The sequence below is a fragment of the Sciurus vulgaris genome (assembly GCF_902686455.1).
Source record: "Sciurus vulgaris genome assembly, chromosome: 6".
NCBI classification, from domain to species: domain Eukaryota; kingdom Metazoa; phylum Chordata; class Mammalia; order Rodentia; family Sciuridae; genus Sciurus; species Sciurus vulgaris.
The window spans coordinates 89282391-89291901 of NC_136466.1; the positions used below are offsets into that span (position 1 = coordinate 89282391).

General features: G+C 34.1%; 1 long non-coding RNA gene across 1 annotated transcript in view; it reads right to left on the reverse strand.

Annotated features, from left to right (window-relative positions):
- The window catches only part of LOC306664793, a 368649-nt gene extending 359476 nt beyond the window's left edge, over positions 1 to 9173 (reverse strand). The window contains exon 1 of the long non-coding RNA XR_013764797.1: positions 8917 to 9173. This is a non-coding gene — a long non-coding RNA (uncharacterized lncRNA). The remainder of the gene's footprint in view (positions 1 to 8916) is intronic.
- Between the last annotated feature and the right edge of the window lie 338 nt (positions 9174 to 9511).

Below are 9511 nucleotides of genomic sequence, written 5' to 3' on the forward strand. Positions count from 1 at the left end.
CACATTAAAAACATCTTCAAAATCAAAAGATAATCTTCAGATATTCATTTCATATAACAAGTAATTACATAGCTCCAAAATTTATGTTCAACTAAATTACACTAGACTTGAAAAAGGACATATAAGTTGTCTTCTATTTCAGATATCTTCAAAAGGAATTAAGATATACATGCTAAAAAAAAAATAACAAAACACCAGGATAAATGGAACATCAAAATTGAATGTGGAAGGAGTTAACATTTCTTGGAAGCCATCTATTTTACATCCTGTATCTCATAAAATTCATGAAGCAGCTCCATTGTCGAAGGTCAAAGAGATTATCAAGGAGTTATCTTCCCCACATGTGCAGCCAAGTCTAAACTCCAGCTAGAAGTTCAAATGCAAGTGTTGCCTCTTAGAGGCTTTGTGGTCTTAGGTGTTAAGCCTTTTTAAGTCTCAGTTGCTTCATCTGTCAAACTGAATATAACATATTTAATATACACAGGTATTTGGAGGAAAAACTAAAAAGTCTATGATAAATAATAATTTTCTATAATACCATTTACCCTAAGTGTCTAGTGAGAAATCCTAGACCTGGAAAATTGCTGTGACCATAAATGAATCTATAGACTTAGATTGATTCTCGGTAATTCCTCTGACCCATATTTTAACTTTTGGAGATGATAGTGTTCAATAAAGACTCTGAGATGCCCTTCAACAACAATAAAAAAGTCTCTTAAACTTTACTTCATCCATAACCTTCAAATTTATTTTGATACAGAATACTGTTTTCCTCTTCTTTACATTACAATCTTTCTTTTTTGGTTGAATTGCTGGTTGGTTAGTTGGTTAGTTTTTATGTAGCATTAAGCCCTCCTATTTAAGGAAAATCATTCCCCAGGACATTATATAGGAAGTGCCCTATTGAAAAAAAATTAGCATGCATAGGAAGCATGAAAGATTCAAATAATAAACAAAAAGTTCAAATGAGAATGAGAAATGGAATGGTCTTAGAAGCTTTACAGAGAAATTAAACTTGAGGCAAAGATACAAATTCTGAATACAGAAAAGAACATGTTATATGCAGAATGAATGAAATCCAAATAGAGAGTTTATAAAGATAATAATTATGGAGATACCAGAAAAGATGATTTACCATATATGGTAAGATATGGTAAAAGATGGACACATAAATTCATCAGGCACTGAGTTCTCACTTAGGATATGAAAAAACTATGACCCAATTTGCAAAAATAAGTACGGTCTTCTATAATTACCTTTCTGACAAAATTTCTGGGGAACATAAGTGTTCAGTCATTCAGAAAGCATTGCAGAAAATTGATCTCCAAAGCAACATATAGTTGCTACATGTGAGAGCAGAGGACTGGCATAAGAAAGCAAATTAGAAAGCAGTGAACTGGAGAAGGAAAATATAAGCAGAGAGACCAGTGAGTCATTTACTGTTTGAATCCCTCTAAAATGATGAGAGTATGGAGACAGTAGAAAACAAAGAAAAGGATTAAACTAGAAGTGAGTTCTGGGTATCAGTGACCAAGGGAGCTGACAATCAAGACTAAGAATAGCTTAACTCTGTAAAGCAGATCTTTAAACTGCAAGTCTTGATACATTATAATTTGTGAACCTAACCTGGTTTAATGGATCATTACCAACATTTTATTGCATTTGAAGAAAAAGAAATGACAATATCACAGAGTACTTAGGTAGTAAATATTATTTCATTAAACTTTTAATTCAGAAATATGTATTATAGATATGTGCACTTGGTCATATGTTGTCCTAAACTAGCATAAGATCCTATTCAACTAAGGAATGAAATAAAACACTCAAGTCAGAAAAACAGGACAGTTTTAAGAAGATATTATCAATTACCAAATGCAAAAAGAACCAAACAATGCTTTCTTAGAGAAATGCCTGGATTTTACATAATGTAGACCAATCAGAAAATAGCAGGCACTATGAAAAAATACAATCTATTATTTTTTATGGAATATTAATTTGGTAAACCAATATAGTTCAGTCAGATGCAAAGTTAACCAAGCATTTGAATTATTTTCATGTTTCTGATAGGCTTTTCCCCTTTTACCTAAATAAATTTTATTTCATACTATATGTGTTTTACGAAACATAATTTTTAAAAACCATGAAATAATTCACTATCGGCAGTAGAAACAATCCTTTAAAGGATTAAGGCCTGGGATGCAATGTCATATGCCTGTGATCCCAGGAATTTGGGTGGCTGAGGCAAGAGAATCACAAGTTCAAGGCCAGCCTCCACAACTTAGGCAGGTCCTGAGAACATAGCAAAACCTGGGGTCTCAAAATAAAAATTAAAAGGTCGGTCTGAGAATGTAGTTCCGTGGTAAAGCATTCCTGGGATCAATCCCCAATACAAAAAAGAAAAAGGAGGGGAAAAAAGATTAAGGTATGGTTCCATTTACACCAAAAGCCTGGGGCAAAGCTATGCTATTCTTACAAAAATTGTACCTTGATTTATGCTTATTTTCCCTTTCATTAAAATACTACATCAAGTGCAGTAGGAGACTATAGCTGTTATTGTCAGCTGTCCATGTATTATCTGACATTTTAACACAATATTTGAACATCTCTGGTAGTCTATACCTGTAGTGGGTATGTTTCAACAAATATTAAATTCAAAGAAAATTGAGTTTCTAACATGCTGGGTTTTTGACCTTGGTTTCTTGTCCATAAGGACCTAAGAATCTTGCAAGAGTTATAATTATGTAATTAACCACATTGAAGTCAAAATGTGCTGTGTATCATGCTAGAGACAGAATCTAAGGTCAAAGGGGGTTCAAAGGATGAGGATGTCTTTTTCATTAGTATAATTACTGAAGGCTTCATAAGAGATGTGAAATTGGATTCTTGAAAAAAAACTATCCTAATGAATCAAAATTAGAAGAAGGGATTTATGACCTAAGGAAAAAAATCAAGATGAGGAATGGAGGGATAAAGAACCACAGTTCAGCCAGTTAGACAACATAATGACTAAAGAAGGACAGAGGATCCTGTGGTGACTTACCGAAATCCCCTTTCTCCTGAATAAAAGACATTTTCCTCCACTTCAGGAGATGTTGCCAGCTTACAGTCATTAGATATCAGTCCCCTCAGAAATATCTCATGCCTGGAGATGGCTACCTGGATCAATTTCACTCTTTCATCATGAGTCAGCTCACATTTAATGATTGGTTGGTGTGGGTATTCAAAGACCTTCACCGTCATGAAGCCATCTCAGCTTCAGACCTCCCAGCCAGCTGAGACCTTTATTGGGACTACCTCACAGCCCAGCATCTATCGCTGCAAAATTCTCCTTCATTTACTTCCCTTCCTGCGCACTAATATTTCATTTAAGTCCTTTTTAGGGAAGTCAGTCTATGAAAAAAATTACTGGTATGGATTTCTGATTTTTAAGATGGAGAATAAAAATAGTTCAATTTATTCTCTAAGATACCAAATTTCACAAGCACAAGAAGAAATAGAAATGCCATTCAATAAAACTAGGAGATATCTTTATTATCTGAATGTAATATAGAAAGAAGGAAATAGAGACCAATTCATTTAGCAAAATGTGAATGATGGGAACTCAAAACCCAAAATGCAATTTAAAAAGGAAAATTCTAAGGAAATACAAACAGCACAGAGTATAGTACAAGCTTCAAAAAAATCATCTGCAATATCCTTAGCGAGATAAGAGAAGACTTTGTATCTTGAAATCTGACGTAGACTGCTATCAAAAAAGTAAAACGTCAAAACAAATTCTTATAAATTAAAAAGTGACAGATAAAATTAGAAAAAAGTTAATACCATTTCAAAAAAAAAATTTCCCTGGAAATAGATTGAAAAGGAAAAGAATGGGATGGAATGGAGTAAAACAATGAAAATGGAATGGAATAAAAAAAGAAAAGCAAGGATTATTGAGGAAGGCTGATATTCAAGTAAAAGGAGTACCATGGGATATTGCTCTAGTCAATGACATGTAAATGAAAGCTGTTGTTATTTACATCTTCTGGGAAAATATTTTAATGGAAAAAAATTCAGAAAACACACACTTTCTGCCCTTTTCCATCTCTCTCTTCCTGTCTAGAACGTAGATGAGATGCTGGAAATAAAATATTCATCTTGCAACCTAGAAGTGACTCACATATCAGAAGCTACATGAGAGGAAATGAGAAATCACTACAGAGATATGACCTTAATGGAGCTTGTTATATAAACATCAAATCCCCTCTCTCTGTACTTCTGACCATATGAGTAGAATCTAAATCCTTTTTATAAGGTGCAGCATAGTCAAGTCTTCTATAATTAGTCAGTGCAACCCTATTTCACTATTACAGTACATTAATTAAACAAAGAATAACACTTAAAACATTGCAAAAATACCTCTAAATATTAATTTAACCAAAAATTGTAATGTAACCTAAAATATTACAGACTGGCAATATAGGGATGTATCAATCACATTTCTTCAGAGAAACAGAACCAATAAGAAATACATATGATTAATAGATAAGTATGAAGGTAGATAAGTATGATAAGTATGAGAAAGAGCATAAATAATTGGCTTATGTGAGTTTGGAGGCTAAGAATTCCAGTGATCTGCCATCTGCAAGCTGGAGATCCAGGAAGGCCAGCACAAGTCCCAAGGCAGGAAAAGCAGAGAAGCCAATTGAATAAATTTCGGTCTGAGGACAAGAGATGAAATAAGTCCCAGCTCAAATAGTAAGGGAAAATAATAATGGGCAAATTTCTTCTTTTACCTTTTGTTCTGGTGAGTTGGATCATGACCACCCACATTGGCAAAGGCAATCTACTTTGCTGAATTCACCAAATCAAAGGCTAATCTCAATACCCTCACAGATACACACAGAAATAGTGTTTCATGTGCATACTCTGTAGCCCAATTTGACATATAAAATTAATCATCACAGGGGGCATTGCAATACAGCATAATTATTATCTATCACATTAATCTGAGACATTAAATAAATGTCTCAAATTAATGAATTTAGAAAGAACAGTACAAGCATATAATTTAAAAATCTGGATATAACTAGTAAAAAGTACATAGAGGAGTTGAAATTAGATGGCAAAGAAAGGACTAGGTTGGGGATAAATAAAGACATGCAACCAGAGAATGTGTTTTTAGTGGTAATCTCTTTAGCATTGTTAGACATTATTAAATGTTCTTCAAGGATTTATTTTTAATTTTGAAAGTATTTCAAGATAAGGAGTGGATGCCAGTAGCCCTTAACTCTGCCCTTACACCCAAGTCTTCAAACATTAAAAATTTGGTTGAGTATAATTTCATTTTCTTAAGTGGTCTAGGAGTATTTTAAGTCAAACCCTTCAAGTAACTTCAAGTATAAAATAAGAAAAGTGCAAAACTTTTTAAATCTCACAGTATTCCTGCAGAATGGCTGGCAGGCAAACATCCACACACTCCACATTTTAACTCCCCACTCTCCCAATGATGACCTCTCAATTTACCTATAAATTGGTGAAATTCCAAAATTAAATATTATGGTCTTTCAAAATGTTGCAGGCAATTTACTTGGTCACATATCTTACAAATGAGGACCAAACACCATTCATCATCACCATGATTTCCATGATTTTTATACTTACAAAATAAATAACAGGTACTTTATAAAAACAAACAAAATCAGTTTTATAAAAAATACAAAATATTGAGTTTTTATTTTTCTCACTAGTGAAAAATGTCATCATGAATGGAATGGCATTTAGGAAAAACTGAATTAGAAAATATCAACTAAACAAAACACTCTAGAAGTGCAACTTTATACTCTAGTCACAAAAGGAATGAAGATGCAGCTGAACTTGGTATTCAGAGATCTGCAAAATTCAGCAATGTGTACTTAAAATATGATGTTCTATCTTGTTAGCAGTCAAGCAAACTAACAGTTAATTTAGAAAACTTAGAATTGATGTTTTAAAATCATCTTCAACTGATTTCTTAAGAGTGAGTCTCCACCAAAAAATTTTCTGAAATGAATTTAACATTATTCTGTTATTAAACTAAAAATCCAGCAAACTCTGTAGAAAATAGAAAAAGGGCTTATTATCTTTTAAAATGTGAGTAATCATAAATAGTCTTAACTGGATGAACATCTAGTCAGCTTGTTTTTATATTAAATTGACCTTTTCTTCTGTGCCTTAATTTATTGCTGAAGGTAAATCTCATCAAGTAATTAGTCTGCTTAACTTCAATTTTTTTCTCTATAAAGATGAACTAGATATCCTAGATTCATATTCAAAATGGAAAAGTCATTAAAATGATGCTTACATGTTCTCTACTTTAAAAAGACAGTTTAAAATGGATAAGGAAAGCCACAAAAAATAAAAGTGATTTTTTAAATTTAAATATGTTGATGAAATATTATTTCCTTCCAGCACAATTGTTAGATAATTGTTAAGGCCAATCTTTCTGACAACTTTTCAAGATAGAGACAGAAGAGACAGATAAATAGACAAACAGGAGAGGAAAGGACACTTACAATAGGTAAATAAATAAGTACATTTTGTGCCACTATAAGTTATGGCTTTGGAAGTTTAAAAATTGCATCAATGCTTCCATTTCACATTCACATTTAAATCTTTCTTATAAAAGCTATTTTTATTAAAGGTTTGACACTGACAGATTACTCCCTCAATTTTAAATGTTCAAAATTCCATGTAAAAGTGAAGCTGTTTGAAGTTTGCAGGTACATAGGATTGTCAACTCAGAATGGAATTAGTTTTTCATGTACTTTGTGTTTCAGAAGTATTCATAATGCTTGAGAGTTAAACTTGTGAAGCTGAATTTCTGCTGTTCCTCCATTCTGTCTGTTGTGTTGCAGTGCAGGACGATAGAGACAAATACAAATAATCTCATATTTGACCACTTTATACTCTACATTTTTAAGATCAAAGAAATAGACTGCCAAGTATACCATGCCCTAGAGGGCCGTCATCTCAAGAACACATTTTTTTTAATAACCGTAGCATTATATCACCTTTGAGTTCTATTTTAACAGGAACTAGTTGCTGAGTAAAAGCTGAAATTCCATCAAGGAATTTCAAGTACATGTAAAAAAATTCCTTAAAATTTCTCATGCCACTTCTCTATTTCATAATATATCTTATCCACAGTTGTCTGCCATTTAGTCTTTATTCAGTGGTAATCCTTTGCCCAGGTTCACCATGCTTCAGCCCAGTGAAGCACTGAGATACCTGGACAAACGTACCTGCCCACCAGTGGAAGATGTCCCGTGAGCCTCTAAAGGCAGAAGGCTGTTCAGTGACTGAAGCTTTGGTGGAAGCTTCCAGAGCTACCTTAGCAGAACTGGAGAAGGGAGGGGTGAGAAAAACACTGTGTGTGACCTTTTTCCCCCTGGGAGCAGACAGAGGCATTGCCTCTATCAGGCCCCCAAGTCACACAAAGTGAGACCATCACATTTGTACCACCAAAGGATTTTTCAGCATCTGAGCCTAACAAAGAACTAAGAAGCTGATCAGGATGTGGGAAGAAATAAAGATGCAATGCCCTATCCCAGCCTGGTTTTTGTTGATTCATTTTTGGGCTACATATCCAGAGACTTTTAGAGAGAACACATTGGTGCTTGAATATTTACCACACCCCCAATACCTGACCAACTCCGAATTCAGAATTCCCCAAAGTTTCTCCATCATAAATATCTAACAAGAAAATTTCAATTATACTCTTTTATTTTCTTGTGTGGTTTTCTGTGGAGATTAATTTTGATCCCTTTCATTGTGACTCTATCCTTCAGTTGTTACAAAGTAAATGTTGCAGCATCTGAAACATGCCACTGAGTATCATGAAAATGACAGAAGTCAATCTCTCACCAGGAGGTGGAAGAACTGAGAAATTGTACCCATAACTAGGCCTAGCAAAGGCTGGAAAGGACAAGGTCTTTATTTGGGGACTTTAACATTGTCCACGTTATCAGGAATGTAAACACAATATTTAACTCTTAATGTCATTGATGTCCCCAGAAAATATAGTTAAGCTACTTAATGTCATCTGATTTTGTAAAATATCCCTTTATTGGTATAACCTGTGCTTAGTATAGATCTCTATACTTCTGTTACTTAGGGATAGATAATCATACGAGCAAACATAGATTAAGACTGCCTGTGTAGCTTAGGAAGGTCTGCAGGCCTTAAACTGACTAAAAACTTCTGACTCTGGCAGTTTCTCTTGATAGTTATCAGGCACATTTGCTGAAGAATCTTTCTCTCACTTGTAGCTTCCAGTCTTTATTCTAGTGGGCTAATACAAGTGTACATCTTAAGTTACATTTAACTATTATTTCCTTTAAATGTCCAAGAATGGCTATATTTTGGTTTTAACTGTTTTGCTGGGTGTCTAAGATCAAGCTGGTCAAATTGACCTGGTTCCTGTCTTGTTAAAGAGTCAGCTGAGTTCCCACAGGAGTCACTCATAGAGAACTTGAGAGTGGCTTCCTAGTTCCACCAGTGACTTTGTTTAGGCAGGGTTTCTTGATGAGGTAACTTCCTTTGGAAGCATCAAGGGATGTTTCCCTTTTTCCATGACCCTCCTCTGCAGCAGATGCACTGAGTGATTTTTCATCCTCTAGTCTCAACAATCTCCTTGATCAGGAGGTTGTGTGACCCAGAGTTGCAACACTCTTTAGAGAAGTCCTCTTATTCCCTGGGTTCAGGCTGACGTTGAGGGCAAGACCCAAATATGGACTTTTCTTGACCTCTGTATTTAACTCCAATCTCTAAGTTTGATCTTAATCATCCAGCAAGCTAGTCTCACCAGTCATAAAGTAAGAGTACTGTGCTTTAACTTCAATGTCTATAACTTTATGGTTATTTACCCTTTTATCTAACTGGAGTCTGTATTAGTACTGGAAGTTACCACTATCTATTCTATAGGTGATGGCTTATTATCACAAGTTATCTAGGTTGTGTGTTCTTGAAGCAGCTACTTCTGCAAAACATTAACAGGTAACAGTTTTACTAAATGAAATTAGCAAGAGTAAAAATATATTCAGCTTGTATAATAGCTATCTTGAATTTTGACTGAGAACCACATTATATCCCCTATTTGAGATCACACTACTTTTACAACAAGAACCAATCTTTTGACTATAACTTTAAATAAGCTGAAGTCTGGCTTATTTTGGAGCCATTCTACACACAGTGAGGTGGGAGGCAGAGCCTTATCTCAGGTAAGGTGTGGCTCTTTACAGATCTTAAATGTTCTAATTCTGATGTTGATCTTTGCTTCTTTCTTAAATGTCATTTTAAGAAGTTTACATATATTGTTTCCTGAGTCTATATGAACACTAGTTAAAACAATTTAACATTATGTCTAAAACATGAATTAAAGAAGGCCTGAGAGAGCTTTTAACTTTCCTTTTGTGTGATAAAGTGGCAAAATGTTTTCATGTCTCACAATATTAACCTTTAAACAAGTCAGGCTCTAACATTTATAAATACA